This window comes from Rhinopithecus bieti, unplaced genomic scaffold (assembly GCF_001698545.2).
Source record: "Rhinopithecus bieti isolate Rb0 unplaced genomic scaffold, ASM169854v2 scaffold_2350, whole genome shotgun sequence".
In the NCBI taxonomy this organism is placed as follows: domain Eukaryota; kingdom Metazoa; phylum Chordata; class Mammalia; order Primates; family Cercopithecidae; genus Rhinopithecus; species Rhinopithecus bieti.
Genome location: NW_016803902.1, coordinates 2121598 through 2140086, shown reverse-complemented (window position 1 = coordinate 2140086; position 18489 = coordinate 2121598). Strand labels below are relative to the sequence as shown.

Genomic DNA, 18489 nt, shown 5'->3' with positions numbered 1-18489 from the left:
GCTTTTTTTGAGACATGGTCTCTCTTTGTTGCCAAGGCAGGGGTGCAGTGGTGTGATCTCGGCTCACTGCAACCTCAACCTCCTAGGCTCAAGCTATCTTTCCATCTCAACCTCACAAGTAGCTGAGACAACAGGTGCACACCACCGTGCTCTGCAATTTTTAAATGTTTTTGTACAGATGAAGTCTCACTATATCGCCCAGGCTGGTCTCAAACTCCTGGGCTCAAGTGATCCTCCCGTCTCAGCTTCCCAAACTGCCTGTGCTGGGATTATAGGCATGTGCCACCACACCCAGCTACATTTTTCTGTGTTTTTAGTACAGATGGGGTTTTGCCATGTTGTCTGGACTGGTCTCAAACTCCTGGCCTGAAGTGATCTGCTCACCTCGGCTTCCCAAAGTGCTGGGATGACAGGCATGAGCCACCATGCCCAGCCTGAAACATCAATCTTCAGCTCTGTAAAATCCTTCTCATTTTAGGCCTCTTGTAACCAAGCACATATACTCAAAAGATGGCTAGCTAGGGTTTAGATGCTATCTGTAGAAGTTGGAACAAAGTCATTTTCTCCTGGAGAACCATCCCAGGTGACCCCACAGCCCAGGCCAGGCTAGTTGCTCCTCCCTGCAGATAGATGCTTCCAAGCCCTTCCCTCCCGGTGTCCTGCCTGCCTCCTTGCTAGACCATGACCTCCTGCTGAGTTGCAGCAGGGGCTTTTTGTCTTTGTTTCCTTATACCTAGCCAAGGACACAACATGTAGTAGAAGTTGGATCAAATTTTGTCAAGTAAAGTAAGCAAGGATGAGAAGGAAGAAAAGCCAGGAGGAGCTCCTCCTTAGTCGTGAGCTTTTCAGGACGTTGGAAAAAGGGCAGATGCAGGGGCTGTATCTATTCAACAAACACTCATTAAATATCTATGACTGCCAGACACTGTACTGGTTTTGGGGACAAGTAAGACCCAGTTCTTGTTTTCAGGAAGATTGTAATGTACCAAAGTACTATGAAGCCAGACAGCTTATTGCAACGGAGGCGATGAAACAACATGGGGAAAATACAAGGGTAATAGGAAGGGATTTTGTTGCCAGAGAAAGCTGGTTTGACTCCTTCCTTGGTCCTTCATGAGCTGAATTACCCCAATAACCAATTAGTAATAGCCTAATCTCTTATTATGTCACTCAACTTCTCTGTAAAATTCTGTATAATGCCCACTTTATTTGGTAATCATAAAAATTAATAAGACAAGCTATGTAACAACATCTAGCAGTCTCTGGTAGTCAGCAGGAACCCAGTTGTGTTTATTTTTCTCCTTACCTTAATAAAAAGCAAGGGTAGAATAGAAAATGATTTCTATGCTATGATGACAACATGTAATCATTATGTCTACTTGTGGGTCAAGACTGAAAGAGATCATTAAACACACAAACACACAAAAAAAACTGTGTGGGGGTGGGCTGGGGGATTAAAGGTAATTTTTTTTTCCTTTTATTTAAAAGGCTTATTATGTTGCAATATTCCTTGGGAAGTAAATAAGAATAACACTTTTAAAAGAATTTTTTTTTTTTTTTTTTTTTTTTTTTTTTTTTTTTTTGAGACAGAGTCTCACTCTGTCACCCAGGCTGGAGTGCAGTGGTGCGATCTTGGCTCACTGCAACCTTCACTCTCTGGGTTCAAGCAATTCTCTTGCCTCAGCCTCTCTAGTAGCTGGGATTACAGTGTGTGCTACCATGCCTGGTGAATTTTTGTGTTTTTAGTAGAGACAGGGTTTTGCCATGTTGGCCAGGCTGGTCTCGAATTCGAATTCCTGACCTCAAGTGATCCACCCGCCTGGGCCTCGCAAAGTGTTTGCCTTACAGGCATACGCCACCACACCTGGCCAAGAGTTACACTTTTTAAAGTCTAACTCTTAAAGTCTAACTCATCATATGATTTTCCGCAGAAGATAATAGCTATCCCTTATGATAATGGGGGTGTAGATTTGCTATTTTCCAAAAGTGATAGTTTGTAGAAAGTCAGGTCAAAACATGTAGCAGTGTGTTTTCACTAAAAGTAAATGAAATCTAAAAATTAGAAAGATCTAAAATTCTCTAAGCCCGATTTTGCATTACACACACTTCTTTTCTTTCTGTTTGTGCCAAAGATCACCAACATTTCAAAGGCCCTCAGGCCAAAGAGGACCTCATAGAGGTGCTGATAAGTCCCCAGTTTTCCCTAATCAAGAGAGTACTCTCTGGTGAGGATCTCACCATTTTCTTTTGGAGTGTTTTCAAGTTTGCACCCTCATAAGGAGTAGGAAGGCAACATAAATGTGGGAATCAGGGGGAGTGTATGAATGGGGAGTAGTTGGACCTGGAATAATTACAACTTTCCAAACACAGTGCCAGCTAAACAAAACTCCTGGAGCTGGGCTCTAACACATCAGCCTTCAGTCCCAGGATATATATGCTCCAGACCCCAGCAACCAGAGTCTTCATTCTAAATTGCAGATCAGATCAGATCATGACCCTACTTAAAAACTTCCTGTGGCTTCCAGATGCCCACTAAATAAACAGAAACTCCTAGGCAGGCAAAGCAGACAAGGCATCCCAGCTTCACAAGCTATCCCTTGCCCTTCTCCCTTGCTGCCCCACAGAATCGCAGGTCCAGCCAAGCTGACCTTCTTATGGTAACGAAAGCACGTGCCCTCCTGGCTTACATACCCTGCCTAGCTTCCCCTTCACATCACCTTCATTAAGCAAACTCTTACTCATTCTTCAAGACAAAGAATAATATCCTACTAGATCAGTAGTTTCCAAACTTTTTGGTTTCAGAATCCCTGTACACTTTAAAATTATAAAGAACTCCAGAGGATTCTGCTTATGATAATTATATCTCTTGATATTTGCAGTATTACAAATTATAACTGAAGTTTAAAAAATATTTAATTCATTAAAAGAATATAAATGCATTATATATTAACAAAGACAACATTTTATGAAAGATAACCATTTTCAAAAGAAAACATATTAGGTAAGAAGAGTGGCATTATTTTACATTTTCGTAAATCCTTTTAGTGTCTAAGTAGAAGACAGCTGGATTTTCATAGCTACCTCTGCATTCAGTTTGTTGGAATATGTGGTTTTGGCTGAAGTACATGAAGAAAATCATCCTCACAGATATGTAGTTGGGGAGAAAATGTGTTTTAATAACCATTTCAGATAATTGGATTGTATTCTTTGCCATTATACCCTAGCTTGACAAGTGCTGATTTCTTAAAGGTTAGTCACAATATGTAATTTGAAACCATTTCAATGAAATTTTCATACTCTCTCATGTTAAAATTTGTTGCTCTATCTGGCATCTGAATGGATCTTTTACCTGTGCCTGATTTTGTGAGACCATGCACCGGTCATTTGGAGAACACTGGTTCACTGAGTTATGCGGATCTTTCAAACGTTGACACATTTCATCATGCAACACCAAAACATCACTTTCTTTAATATCTCCACTAATCTAAAAAGAAAAGTCATTATATTGGGAGATGTCAAGCTCATGATGGAGGATACATACACTTCTAAGATTTTAATTTTTGCTTTGAAATTTCAAATTTTATTGTTGGCAACAAATAATCTCAGCTGTTTCCCCTGAAGTGACCAGGCCCACTTCATTCATTTGCAGGAAAATGTCTGTCCAGTACCCAAGTCTGAATAAGCACAGTTTGCTCTTTGAAATAAAAAAGTTTCATGAAAAAGCAGCTAGTGCTATTTCAGCTCAGAACCTAAGCAATCCCACAGTGCTTTACCTTGAGGTGATTATCATGTTTGAAGAAGTATGTTATATGCATTTCCCAAGTAATCACATAGAATATTAATAAAGACATGTATTCAAGGGTCAACATTTAATAAAATTAATATTTTTTTGCTGTTTCATCAAAGCCATTCTCAAGATAATCTGGGATTTTTAATTTTCCTGCAACTGTGTGGTGGTGAAGAACACAAAGATTGTGCTAGGAGTGCCATGCCTTGATTCATGCTAAGGCTCCAGTGTCACCTGCCATTGCTTTTGCACCAACTGTGTAAATGTCAACACAGTGAAAAAAGGCAAAGAACACCTTAGTATAATGTTTTGAAAATAGTGTTAACCTCACAGACACCCTATGAGAACTACTGCCCTAGACTGTAAGTGTTATGGAGGCAAGGCCTATGTCCAGTGGCATGCCAGAGTCAGCTCATACTGGCTTGCAAGAACTTGTTAATTTTTCAGTGATTTTTGCAAGGCTGTTGATGTCACATTGGCCGTCTGGCATCAGCCACGGTAGAAGTGTTTATGGAAATCAGCAGGCATTACACATCAGGGTTTTTTTTTTTTTTTTTTTCTTCTGAAAAGTTTATTGTTAAACATCTACCAACATACCACTATCTATGTCTTTACTTCTTTGTGAATTAGCATCTTCCATTGTGTTTGTCACATATAGGCATTTACTAAATATTTGTTAAATAAACAAGAGAAAATGAATAAGTCAACCTATTGATGCTACCCCCTCCAGGATGGTTTCCCAGGCTCTCTAGGAAGAGTCAATCTTGCCTTTGTGTTCTCAGTGTTCTAACATTCTAACATTGATTACATTGAGCCATAATTATTTTACAAGTCAGTTTTACCCACCAGTGGGAGAACGTCTCAAGAGACTATTTCTTGCGGAGTGGCAAAACAGCAAATTTCAGCATAGATACTTTGGCATGAAATCACCTGAGTTCTCATCTCAATTTTGTGAGTTCTCATCTCAATTTTGCCACATGCTAGCTGTATCACCGGGCAATTGAGGCCTCTTCTTTGGGCTTTACAATCAAAGTAGAGATCACATTAGCTTATCCTTCCAGGCATTTGGGGGAGAATTAAACAGATTAACACATGTCTATCAATGAGAACAGTAAATTAGTTCAATAAACTTTTTCTTTCTTTTTTTTTTTTTTTGAGACGGAGTCTTGCTCTGTCACCAGGCTGGAGTGCAGTGGCACTATCTTGGCTCACTGCAAATTCCACCTCTCAAGTTCAAGCGATCCTTCTGCCTCAGCCTCCCAAGTAGCTGGGACTACAGGCACGTGCCACCACACCAAGCTAATTTTTGTATTTTTAGTAGAGACAGGGTTTCACCATGTTGGCCAGGATGGTCTCGATTTCTTCTACATCAACTATTTCTTCATGTATTCTATCTTCCTAGAATCTGATATATAGCAGAGGTTCATTAAATGTGTTTTGAATACATCCCATGTGTCAAGCCTTGTACTAGTTGCTTATGAGAATAAATTAAGTCTGGAATTCTAACCTCAAGATATTTTATAGAAAGGCACACATGTAACACAAATGAGAAAGGAAGAAGGTAGAAAGCTCCACAAGATGGTAAAGGTGAAATGATGAAAGGCTCTATTCTCAAGAAGGTGAGGATAATAGAAAAGAAAACAGAAATAGGTAACTGACCCATTTGAGGAAATAGTGAGGCAAAATAACTTTCAGAAACAGAAGTTTCTGGTAATACTTGGCCAGTTTCTGCTACGTCATCTGAAGGGGAGAGGAAAAGTGAATGTGTTCTAGTTACTAGAATAAAGAATTCTATTCTGGGGTAGTTATAATTTATTACATCTTACTTAAGTGTGGATTAAATATCCCTCAAAATACTTTGAGAATAGTAGGCAGTTACCTCTTAGTCTTGGTTCCTTCGTTTATGAAATGGGAATTATGATAGTGCCGGCTTCAGAGGTTTTTGTGTGTGCTAAACAACTCAGTGTTTGCAAAACATGGCACATAGGAAATACTTTACGAATACTAGCTATTGTTATTGGTTGTTCAAAATATTCTATGCTTACCTTTTAACTTCTGACTACTATTTTGCTTTTTAAGGTAACTTGATGACTAGGAATAGTTAACCTGTACTGATTACCAGTATGCTAGTCATCAGAAAATTATTTTGGTAGAGATAATAATGTAGTGTTTTGGTGAAATGTTCCTCTGGTGCTTGATTACCTTTGGGTTAACTGATTATTCAGTTTTCTAACTCCTTTCCTGAAAAACTTGGGTCAGATATGTTTTAGGATTCAGATTTTTAAAGCAAATTTTTAGAATAACATCAAGTATATACCATAATTTAGATAAAACTCTGTGTGTTTTATCTAGTGTATGGTATATATTGATATTATAAGCACCTCAAAATCAGACATATTAATAACATTCATGCAATAAAATACATAAATACTTATACTTAATGAGATAGGTTATAAGTAGCTTCATGTAAGGTTTTGCTGTTAAATGACAACCTCTTTGGCTTTTCTGATCTTTGAGGATTTCAGAATTGCAGAGAAGGGGAGTAGGCTGGTTTTGGGCTTTGGGCTGGTGGAGCTGGGGATCCGACCTGCCTGGTAGTGACCTCTCCAAAAACAATTGCTCAGTTGCAGCCAGCCAGTCTCTCTCTGACCTTCTCTTCCGCAGCACATTCCACAGATAGGAATCCTTTGTAAGTAAGTACTTGCCTCAGGCCACAAGAAAAAAAAAGTTGAGGGGCTAGGTGCAACTCCCAGATAGCCTTCCTGGTGCAGGCTGCAGAGGCAGCAGCGAGTGGTGACTAATATTGGATACAATGCCCGCTCACTGCTCCACAGCAGTTTCTCAGGCCCTTCCCCATGTGGGGAGAGAAAGAAAGCCCCTACAGCGAGGCCACTCTCATGTTGCTGTGTATGCCTAAACACCCAATGGCCGGATTTATTACTTTGTATCTTTTAGCGAGGAGCTCATGTCAGACCTACCACAGGCCTAAAGATGGCTCCTGCTGGCCCCCAGGGTGAGGACAAATGTCCAGGCTAAGAGTGCAAGCGCAGCATGAATAGGCCTAAATTAGGCAGGGCCTAATAACCCGTTCGCTAACACCTGTATTAGTCCTCCATCACTAGGGGTGCACTGCTGTCCGACAAGCAATAATCCCATAAGCTTTTCATTTGCATGTCCCTCATTAGCTGATTAAAACTTGAAGAAGGCAGGTCTTTGCAGCTGGCGGGCCCATTCCTTCACACTGCCTGCCTGGGTGGCTTTGGTAATGAAGTCATGTGGGTGGATGTGAGGTTTATATGTATGGAAGGGATTAAGAGTATTAGAATTTGTGTGAGCTGATGTTGCCATATTCTCTCTACTGGAGCCCAGTAATTGGATGGGAGGAGAAATGGCAGACCCATTAGTTTTGTCTGTTTACTCAGGAGCAGGGTGCTAGAGATTCAATTTTGCTTTCTTTGGCTCCCTCGCCTTTGTGAAGCAGGCCTGCTTTGTCTCCTCTGGCCCTGAGCACCTCCGAACACCAGTCCCGCTAAGGCGATTCAGCCTCAAAGAAGAGACATCGGTGACTAGGGGCCCAGGGAGGAGAAAATGCAGCCCTGACTCAAGTACTACTTGAAGGCAACCTCATCCCGTCTATTCCAATCCTGGGATAGAAAGCAAAAGATAATTGAAATTTATAAACACTTCTGAGGCCTTTTTTGATTATTTTATTAGTTTTCCACATTTGGGATTAACAGTCCTCAGCATCAAACGCACCGCAGGCTCCTTATTTGAGAAATGAATGGTTAGACATTTCGGAGACTTAACAAAGCAATTGTTGTATTTGCCGGGTTTGCATAATTTTAATAGACAAAAAATAACACGAAGAAAAAAATCCATTTCCTGTGTTGTTTGTACAGCTGGAGACAGAGCTCCTTGTGTTTGATGATGCAAGAGATGCGCCATTGTCTCGCCCCTCACCCCGACAATGCGGTCCCACTAATGTTGTTAACAAAACCGGACTGGGCAATTCTGAAAACTTTGAAGCTGAACATTGTCTCCAAAGTGTATGGGGCGCCACAGACACAACGATGTTTATTCATCAGCAGGGCTGGGTTTGCAAAGCCCAGAGATGAGTACTGGAACCAGCAAAGAGTGAAGAAAAACGTGGCCTAAGCTTGAAGCCAGGGAATATACAGGGAAAATGTGGATTTGGAAATTTTATCTTCCTTCCATAAGGATATTACGGAAGCATAGAATATTTCAGGTCACTTACGTTCCGTGAAGGTTTATTTTATGTTTTCAATTTGCTTCATTAAAAGCCACAGCTCCCCTTCTCCCACCAAAATTTCTGATGTGAAACTGTGCAAGTATTTTTATCACTTGCTGAAATATTTCATTTTAATTTGGTTTATGTTTTTAAATGTCTTTAGTGAAGAAACAAATTAAAACACCCACCACATGCAACTCTTGAGTTTCAGAGTTGGGTCATTTGTGAGGTTTGTAGTGAAATCATTGAGCAAGATTATAGAATTCTAATGAGACTCCCAGAGGGAATAGAAAGAAAAACAGCAATACTGGTCATTGTAAAAAGTTTCCCATAGTGAAATTGAGATGAAATGTTTAAAACAAAACAAACAAAACCAAGCAAGCCAAAAAACAAACAAACAAATAAAAACACTAGCAATAATGCAATAACAATCTCATGAGAATATTTATGTGTGTTTTACCAATCATTAAAACAAAACTTTTCCATTTCTATCTCTCTCTGCCTTTTTTATTATAATGACTTTTTTCTGCTCCTGTTAATACTTTTAGTAAAAGCAATGGAATCCCCTGTGCTTATTGTTCAATTCAGCTAACATTTTTGATCCTCTACTCTGCTGTGCTTAAGTTGGGGTTAGAAAGAGGCCCACTAACAAAGCCTGCAAGATTTCAACCACAGCTCAGCATTACCAGTGGGCATGAAAGGCAATCTAGTTGTAAAGATAGTGAGGAAAAGAGAATAGGAGAAAGTTTTATCCCGGCTCATGTAATGATTCTTAGAACTAGAGATTACTGGAATCTTAAGAACAGGTCCCTAACTCCATCCGTGCAAACTGCATTCTATATCCCTTCTTAGTAAAAAAATTCAATATATCTACTTACCTATTCCAAGTATTTGTGACCTATCATGTTCCTAAATTTTTGTAATCCTGATCTGCAAACTGATCTTCCAGCCACTTTGCATTCCTCTCAAGCTTATCTTTAGGTAACATACTCTTCATAAAGAAGGAATTTCACATTTTTTGAGGACCTACTTACCATAGAGCAAGTAACATTCAGTATCCTGGGAAGTGGGAATAAATATTGTCATTCATAGATAATGAAATGGAGGCTCCAGAGGACTAAGCAGCCTATCCATGGACACATAGCCCCTGAGCAGATTGGCCCCTGATCTGATCGCTTGCTACATAACAAACCACTCCAAACTTAGTGTTTTAGAACAACAATCATTCTATTACTTTTCATAATCCTGTGGTTGAGCAGGGATGTTATGCTGTTCTGGACTGGCTTGGCTGGGTGATCTAGGAAGGCCCCACGCACAGGTCTGGGCCTCAGCAGGAATGGGTAGGACAGCTGGACCTCTCTTCATGTCATCTCAAGGAGGCTAATGAAGACGTGCTCATATGGTGGCAGTATTTCAAGAGAGCAGAAGCTGCGAGATTGCTGAGGTCTAGGCTCAGAACTCACAGTCATTCCCTTGCATTCTGTTGACCGAAGCAAGTCACAAGACAAGCCCAAGCTCAAGAGGTGGAAAAACAGATTCTGCCTCTTGATAGCAGTAGCTGCAAAAAAAAAAAAGGACGTTTGCAACTGAATACATTATCTGGGTTCTATTCACTTAACTCTGGAGCCAGATAGTGTATGTTCAAATCTTGGTTTTGCTAGTTTTTAGCTGCAATGCCTTGGGAAAGTTAACAAACTCCTGTCTCTGTTTCTTTATTTGTAAAACAGGGATAATAATAGTACCTTAGTCAGAGGGTGGTTGTGAGGGTTAAATGAATGGCTCTCCAGAAAGCACTTAGAATGCTGCCTGGCACAGAGTCTGCACACAGTGGAAAACAGTGTGTTTGTGACTGCTATTATTATCATCATTCACTCATATGTTGTACTGTCTTCCTCGATATTTACTAATGTTTAGCATGTGCTGACATGGGGACCCAAAACCAAAGAGTTAGGTGGGAAAGATTTAATACTTTTTTACCACCTATTTATGTAGGCACCATGCTGGGTGCTTCATAAGTGTATTTTCTTAAGTTCTTAGAAGGATTTAGTAGGGTAGATGTTATTCTCCCTGGTTACATGTAAATAGTGTCTCTTTTCTTGAAAAGTTCATAGAGTGTGGAAAACATTACAGATAACAGTTGTTTGGTAATTTTATAACACACTCATATACGTTATTAACTCATGGGAGCTTCATGTTTTTGTCATGCCTATGAAGCAGCTGAAGACACTGATGTGCAGAGAAGTGAAGCATCAGGAGGTCACACAGCTAGTATGAAGAGCCTGCACTAGGACCAATATCTCCAGCTCTAGGCTTTTCCATGATGCCCCAATGTCTCTCTTATTTATATAAGCATTTAACACATTAGGAGGGAAAAGATCTCCAGAAATTGTTGAAGATCTCCAGACACTGATTAGATGAAGGCAGAACTGCCAAATGAAGCATATGATGGCTGCCCCTGGTGCATTCCATGTCTTGCCATAACACTTCCAGTTGTTTGCTGAAATCATTTTGGATGTGGTATGCCTCTTAAGCTGATACAGCAACACTAATGTACCATGGCCTTCTCAGGACTAGATGTATAGTCCAGTTCATAAAAGGAAATCATTCGATAGCTGGCTTGATGAGTAATCAGCTCACAGATGCAAAGCGTTAATCAAGGACTAGGATGGTCACTATGAGAACAACTTTAGAAAAACTGGGGATCATCTCCGTAATTTAGGATTGTCATAGTTCCTGGTCAAGGTGAGATTGGCACATGGAGTCTCTTTTTGTACAGTGGAGGGGATCCAGTATCAGCCATCAGAAAAAGCAAGAGTTGGAGTTGGACAGACCTCAGTTTTGATGAACTGCCTCTTACTAGTTGTGTTACCTTGGGCAAGTCCTTCACCCTGTGAATCTCAATTTCCTCATCCATAATAATAGCAGCTTCCTCAGATGGCTATTATGAGAACTATGTGAGATTCTGCACATAAAGTGCTGAGCATAGTGCCTGGCACAGGGAGAATGCTTCTTTTTGGTGAAAGATGAATTGATAGTGTCAGAGTGAGGAAAACCCAGGCATTCCCAAATCCTGCCCTGCAATCACCTTTCCTACTGAAGGAGCTAAACACATAGGAACATGAACAGAATGGAAATTTAGGTTCCATTTTGGCATTCAGCTGCTTATACACCCTTTTCTAAGTTCTGGAAAAGCTGTGGGGGAACTCAGAGTTTTAACTTGAGGACAAAGCAGGGCCTTCACATTCTTCTTTAAAGTGGAAATCTCAGAATTGCCTCCTCTCTGATGGATTCATGAAGGAAACTGGTCCAAGAGAAGAGGAAGGACAAGTGGGCATGTTGACCTCCTTAAGGGAGGAAGAGCGAGAGAGAGAGAGAAAAAAAGACAAGGACAGGAGGAGGAGGTAGTGGTGGACAAGGAGGAGGAAGAAAAGGAGATGGCTGGCCCCTTTGATGTGCCAGGCTTTGTCTAGGTTTGCTCACCACACAGAGCTAGGAAGAAATGGAAAGGCTGTTTAACACAGTGATACTGCCTTTTGGTAACCATAACTCACTCAGTGTTTTAGATTGTCATTATTCAGATTAGCAATTCTTCTTCCCTTGACAGGGATCATGGAAAAAGGTGGGTGGAGGTAGGCTTGGCATTGGGATACAAGGCTGAAGACTCGTGTCCACTATGTTGTCATTGTCCATACTGTTGTCATTGTTGTTGTTGAAATAGGCCTGTACTTTAGTGTCCCCACCAACAGCTACAGAGAAATTGAATAGTAAGGGCTAAAGTTATTTTCAACTCGAAATTAATGACGGTAATATTTTAGAAAAACTGTAGGTAAGTAAAATTCATTATTTTCTAGTGGTACATTGAGAGAAAGAGAGAATACCATAAAAATAGAGCACAAAGAGAAAATCATACTTGGGTAAATTGTTTAACTGTTCTGAGTCTTAGTTTCCCCATCTATAAATAAGAACTCATGATAACTATCTTCCAAATTTGGGAGAATTAACGAGCTAATATAGAATAAAGCCTTGTATATGGTCAAGGTTCAACAAGTGGTAGTTTACTATTATTCTTTTTCATTAATTCTGATCTTTATTATGTTACTCAATGTACTCCTACTTTTTCAGCTTGAAGTTTATCATTCCTTACCCACTCTCACCCCCTAGCCCCACAGTGCCATGTCCAGGTGGAGCATCGTAATAGAATTATCATTGAATTTGGATTTAGGAAGGACTAGAATTAAGCCCAGGTCAGTTTTCTAGTTTTGTGACTTGTGACAAATTATTTAAATCTCTGAACTGCTTCCTTATTTACATAATAATTCTGTGACCAAATTTCTAATTGTCCACACTCATATTCATTCTTTTCCTTTTTATCTGGGCATATTGCTGCTTGGTTAGAAGACTATATTTCTCAGCTTTCCAGTGGTGACCTCATGATTAAGTATTGGCCAGTGAGATACAATTGGGAATTTGTCATGGCCCTTCTTGAATTCTTTCCTGTTTCTCAGAACAAAGGTATGATGCCTGGAGCTTGGTCCCTGGGCACAATCGAATAGCTGGAAACAGGCCAAAACCCTGAGATAGTGGGGTCCCCATAGTAGCCCTGTAACAACTACCTTTTAACATCTTCTGTGAATGATTAAAAATAATCAACCTTATTTAAACTAATATTTTAAGTTTTCTGTCACGTAGAGCTAACTTTAAATAAAATAATGAATGTTCAACTGTTTGGTGTATTGTAGGCACTTTCAAAGAAAATTTTAGAGAAATTTTAGTTTCTCTCTTCTTCCCATCAAATCCATTCTTCTTGCTCTAGTCAAAGAACCTTTCTTAAATTCAAATATTAAACAACACATTCCACTGATGTGCTCGTGTTATCCCCATTTCAAAGTCCTTGGCAGGATTATAATGAGGCTCAATTGAAATGATTCTGTAAAAGTACTCTGTACATTGTAAAGTCCTATCTAGGTAGGAAGTCTCGGGGCCCTTCCCATCCTGACTGTGGCCTTTCTGACCAGCCTTTTTCCCACTCTCTTTTCCTGCCCATCCCAACTCTGTCTTTATGTACCTTATTTTCCAGGTGCACCAAACTGGATATCTCATATACAAGTCTCAAATGTTTCTACCAATGGCAGAGAAGCAAAAGCACAAATCCCAGGAGGATCTAGGGACAGAATCTGAAGCAGCCCTAGACAAAAGCCCCAAATTTCTTGGACGTATTAGATTTTTATCTCAAAAAATTAATTTGAATTTTTACTTTCTTAATATCCTGTTTACATGAATAAAACTTTACTGTTCAAATAACTCACCCTTGGGTAGCCTGTAGCTTTGAGAACTCTGAGATCCAGATCTGGGAAAGAAAAGCAAATTTGCCACATCTCTGTTTTTCTATGCTGCTTCTTCTGCCAGAAATGTCTTTCATTGAACTTTCTCCTTGCTAGACTCCTCTGTAAAAATGTTCTTGACTTCTTAAAGCAGACTTGGTCATTCTCTAGCATGTTGTATATCCGTACACTATGGGTGTTTAAGACATTGTATCTAAAATGGTTTTGAGGTGGGGAGGTGTTGGGGTGGGATGGGCTCTCTATGAGTCTGCAATATCTTCCAGAAAATTACTTCATTTTGTACCATCACCACTGACAAAACCACCATACCCCCATCTCCCTTAGGGTCTGGCACTATGCCTATGTCCATAATAGACACTCATTAAAGATTAGATGGAATGAATAAATGAATTAATGTTCAGCAAATGAATGCCCCTCATAACATCAAAAGAAAGGTAGCTTTGTGGATCTTAGACCTTGGATTTCACCCACGTGCACTGTCTAGTTTGGCCTGGGGCAATGCCAGTGGTGACCTCCTCCATGTACATGGCTTACTACACTTCCGAGCTGGGCCCTGGACCCTTCTCTGAGTTCAATGGAAAGATGAAGGCAACCACCTACAACTCAAGTCAGCCCAGCTAGGAAAATCCACTGCCAAGGTCCCAGTGGTCTCTGAAATGTCAATACTATGAAGGTTGACGCTAAGCTTCGCACACCCCACATTATCAAATGCCCTTTTGCTTCATGTTTTGTCTGGTCTGTCAGCACCATTTATTGCTGAGCAGGTCCCTTATCTTTATTGATCACTTAATTTGTCTTTTCTTAACTTCCCTTGCACCGTCTGGTGCCGTGTGTCCGTCTGTTGAGGCTGTCATGACTGGTTTGCTCTTGAAATAATAGGGGCAGCAGGTGGTGTGACTAAGTCGACCCTGTGCAGAATGGGGGACCATTCCCAGTCCCTGTCTCAACCTGCCAGTGTGTCTACACCCTCCCAGCTGTTCCACATTAAAGCAGTCAACTGTGACTTTACAGTCCGAGTTTTACACAACTGTTTTACAAACTGGGAAGAAGGTCTTTTGTGACAAATCCTTTGTCAGGCAGTAGAATGGGGGGAGAGAAAGCCAGTTCTGAGACTTGGTGCATTTTAATGAATATGCAGATAGACACACAACCCTTTGCCTTGGTAAAGGGGGTGTGTAACAGAGATGGGCGGCTGGCTGGAAGGAGAGAGAGCAGGCTCACTTCTTGCTCTTGGGACAATTTAGTATGAGGAGCAACTGCTCTTTCAACACTAGTTTCTGCTTCAAACAGACCTCAACTCCATGAAAGCCTTCATTCCTCTTGTATGAAGGGCAGTTAGTTAAGAGCCCTATGTCCTAGGGTCAGTACTCTGGGGGCAGGTATCATGCAATTGGAAAAACAGCAAGAAAAGTAAGCCTTTGGGAGGCAAAAGTAAGTCCCTTTATGATTTGAGGCTTGTACTCACATGTGAGAAGAAATGAGACAAAGTAAAAAGAGCACAGAGTTTTGAATCAGACAGACGTGGCTCCAAAGTTAACTGCCTTTGACATAACTCACTATTAACAACATGTTACATTAAAATTTCTATTTCTTAAAACAGAAATCTTTGATATGACAACTATCTCTATTAACCAGAAGTTGATTAATCAAAAATTTTAAGTAATTAAAATCTACCTCTTTCTCTACACACACACACACACACACACACACACACACACACAAACACACAGCACACCACACCTCTATACTTTAGTTATAAGCTAAAAGGCAAGGGGGAAATGATTCAATCTTAACACTCTGGAAAGAGTACATTTGAGAAAGAGTCAGGTAACTTTCTATGTTCTAATACTAACCAGCTGATTGAGCTTAGGCATATCGCTTAAGCATTGCAAGCCTTAGTTATGAAATTGTAGTAAATTATTTTATCTCTAAGGTGTGTAAATTGGGAAAGGTAATGGTAACAGCTGAGCATGGTGGCTCACACCTGTAATTCCAACATTTTGGGAGGCTGAGAAGGGAGGATCACTTGAGCCCAGGAGTTTGAGACCAGCCTGGGCAAAATAGTGAGACCTCATCTCTACTAAAAACAAAAAAATTAGCAGGGCGTGGTGGCACATGATTGTAGTCCCAGCTACTTGGGAGGCTGAGGTGAGAGGATTGCTTAAGCCTCGGAGATTGAGGCTGTAGTGAGCTGTGACCATGCCACTGCACACCAGCCTAGGTAAGGCAGCCAAAAAAAAAAAAAAAGGAGAATGGAACCCTTGTTTTCTTTTCTCCTTATTCATGTTCAAGCAGGTTCGTGGAATAGGAATTCCTACTCTCTTTTTGGTATTAAAAAGGCACTTTATTTAACTCTTCCTCATCTTGACTCCTTTCTAAGGTGGGAGAGGACTAGAGCCCTATCCTGTGGATCCACCTCTCTAACACACCATGTGGGGTGTTAAAGTTTGCAGTTTCTAAGGGCCTGCTCTTCTCTTTCTGGTTGGCTGCCTGAGTGGTCACAGATACAATATTCTCCCTCCAGCCTATACATCTTCATCCATATGATGAGCAAAGCTGGATCAAAACCCTGGTCCCATGGAGTCTCACTCTGTTGCCCAGGCTGAAGTGCAGTGGTGTGATCTTGGCTCACTGCGATCTCCACCTCCCAGGTTCAAGTGATTCTCCTGCCTCAGCCTCTCGAGTAGCTGGGATTACAGGTGTATGCCACCATGCCCTGTTAATTTTTGTATTTTTAGTAGAGACAAGGTTTCACCATGTTGGCCAGGCTGCCATCAAACTCCTGACCTCAAGTGATCCACCAGCCTCAGCCTCCCAAAGTGCTGGGATTATAGGCATGAGCCACTGCGCCCAGCCCCCTGGTCACATCTTCTAATGCAGAGATACTAAACATGTGATCTGTTGACCAAAATGTTTATTACTGATCCAAGATAAGTAACGCAGACACTGTCACTAAGCATTTAAAAATACATCAATTCAATCCATGCTAGATAAATTAATCATAAAGCAAGCTTATTTTAAAACTCTTGATGTAGCTTAGAGGAGAATATATAGCATTATATGTTCGTATTAGAAAAGTAAGTCCTTTAATCAATAATCTAAGATTCCCCTTTAAGGCAGGCAGATCATGAGGTCAGGAGATCGAGACCATCCTGGCTAACATGGTGAAACCCCATCTCTACTAAAAACAAAAAAAAAAAAAAAAAAAATTAACCTGGTGGGTGCTTGTAGTCCCAGCTACTCGGGAGGCTGAGGCAGGAGAATGGTGTGAACTCGGTAGGCAGAGCTTGCAATGAGCCAAAATTGCGTCACTGCACTCCAGCCTGGGTGACAGAGCAAGACTCTGTCTCAAAAAAAAAAAAAAAAGGAAAGAAAAGAAACTTAAAAAAAAGAAGAAGAAATAAAAATCAAATGCAAACCAAAGCAAGAAGTCAAGCAAAATGAAGGAAATAATAAAGAGGAAAAAAAAATCAATAAAATTTAAAATAGAAAATGAAGGAGAAAAATTTTTGAAGTTAAAAGTTGTTTCCTTGAAAAGGTCAATAACATTGATAAACTTCTAGACAGGCTGATCAAGGAAAAAAGAGGGAAGACAGAAGTTATTAAATCAGTAATGAAAGAGAATATTAATATACATACTACATAAATTAGAAGATAAAATAATATTGTGAATATCTTTATGCCAATGAATTTGAAATCTTAGGTAGATGTATAGACTTTTTTGAAAGACAAAAACTACTCAAGAAGAAATACAATCTGAATTGTCCTTTATTTATTACAGCAATTCAATTCATTATTTGAAACCTTCTCACAAAGAACACTTCAGGGCCGGAGGAGTTCACTGGTGAATTCTACCAAACATGTAAAAAGAAATGATGCCAATCCTAAATAAACTCTTCCAGAAAATAGAAGAGAAAGAAATATATCCTAAGTCATTTTATGAGGTCAGCATTACCCTGACAGCAAAACCACAGTAAAACATTATAAGAAAATAAAACAATGTAATATTTCTCATGAATAGTAAATAAAAATCTTTAACAAAATATTTATTAAGTTGAATTCATCAATATATAAATGATGACATATCACGACCAAATAGAGTTTATCCTACGAAGCCAAAGTTGAGTCAACATATGAACATCAATCAATATAAACAATCATGTCAAAGGACCAAAAAAGAAAAATCCCATGCTCATCTCAATAGATGCAGAAGGCCGGACGCAGTGGCTCATGCCTGTAATCCCAGCACTTTGGGAGGCCAAGGCGGGTGGATCACTTGAGGTCAGGAGTTCAAGACCAGCCTGGCCAACATGGTGAAACCCTGTCTCTACCAAAAAATACAAAAAAAAAAAAAAAAAAATAGTTGCAGAAAAGCATTTGACAAAATCCAACATTAATTGATGATAAAACTTTCAGCAAGCTAGGAATAGAAAGGAACTTCCTTAACCTTATAAAGGACATCTATGAAAACCTATACTGGTATCTTACTTTGTGGTAAAAGACTGAATTCTTTCCCCTTTAAAATCAAGAGGAAGGCAAGGATGTTTGTTCTCACTACTACTATTTAACATTGCATTAAAGATTATAGCCAATGCAATAAGTCAAGATAAAAAGGGCATACAATTGGAAAGGAAAAAATAAAACTCTCTGTATTAGAAGATTTATAATCACCAATATACAAAATTAAAAAAAAAAAAACTATTTAAAATGCTACTAGAAACAATAAGTGAGTTTAGGATAATTTCAGGATAAAACTCAATATACCAAAATCAATTATACTTCTACATATTAACAGTGAACAGTCAGAAAGTTGAAGTTTTTAAATGCTATTTACAATAGCTTCTAAAACCATCAAATACATAGGAATAAATCTAACTGAATCTGTGCAAAATTTGTATAATGAAAATTACAAAACATTGAAGAGAGAAATTAAAGAGGACTTAATAAATAGAGAGATATACTATATTAATGGATTGATATTGGATGTCAATTCTGCCCAAATTGATCTATAGATTTCAATCAATTCCAACCAAAATACCAGGATATTTTGTAGAAATCACAAGCTTATTTTAAAATGTATGATTTATTTTAAATAATAATTATTACTTGTA

General features: G+C 39.5%; 1 long non-coding RNA gene across 2 annotated transcripts in view; it reads right to left on the bottom strand.

The window, feature by feature from the left end:
• LOC108519097 (uncharacterized) overlaps positions 1-18489 on the bottom strand; it is a 31466-nt gene that overhangs the window by 4203 nt on the left and 8774 nt on the right. The window contains exons 1-4 of one of the 2 annotated variants that reach the window (XR_001882529.1): positions 13343-13421; positions 11588-11782; positions 9271-9594; positions 3350-3484 (exon numbers count right to left, since the gene is read on the bottom strand). This is a non-coding gene — a long non-coding RNA (uncharacterized LOC108519097). Of the gene's footprint in view, positions 1-3349; positions 3485-9270; positions 9595-11587; positions 11783-13342; positions 13422-18489 lie in introns of those variants that run through there. The other variant, XR_001882527.1, reaches the window with a different exon arrangement.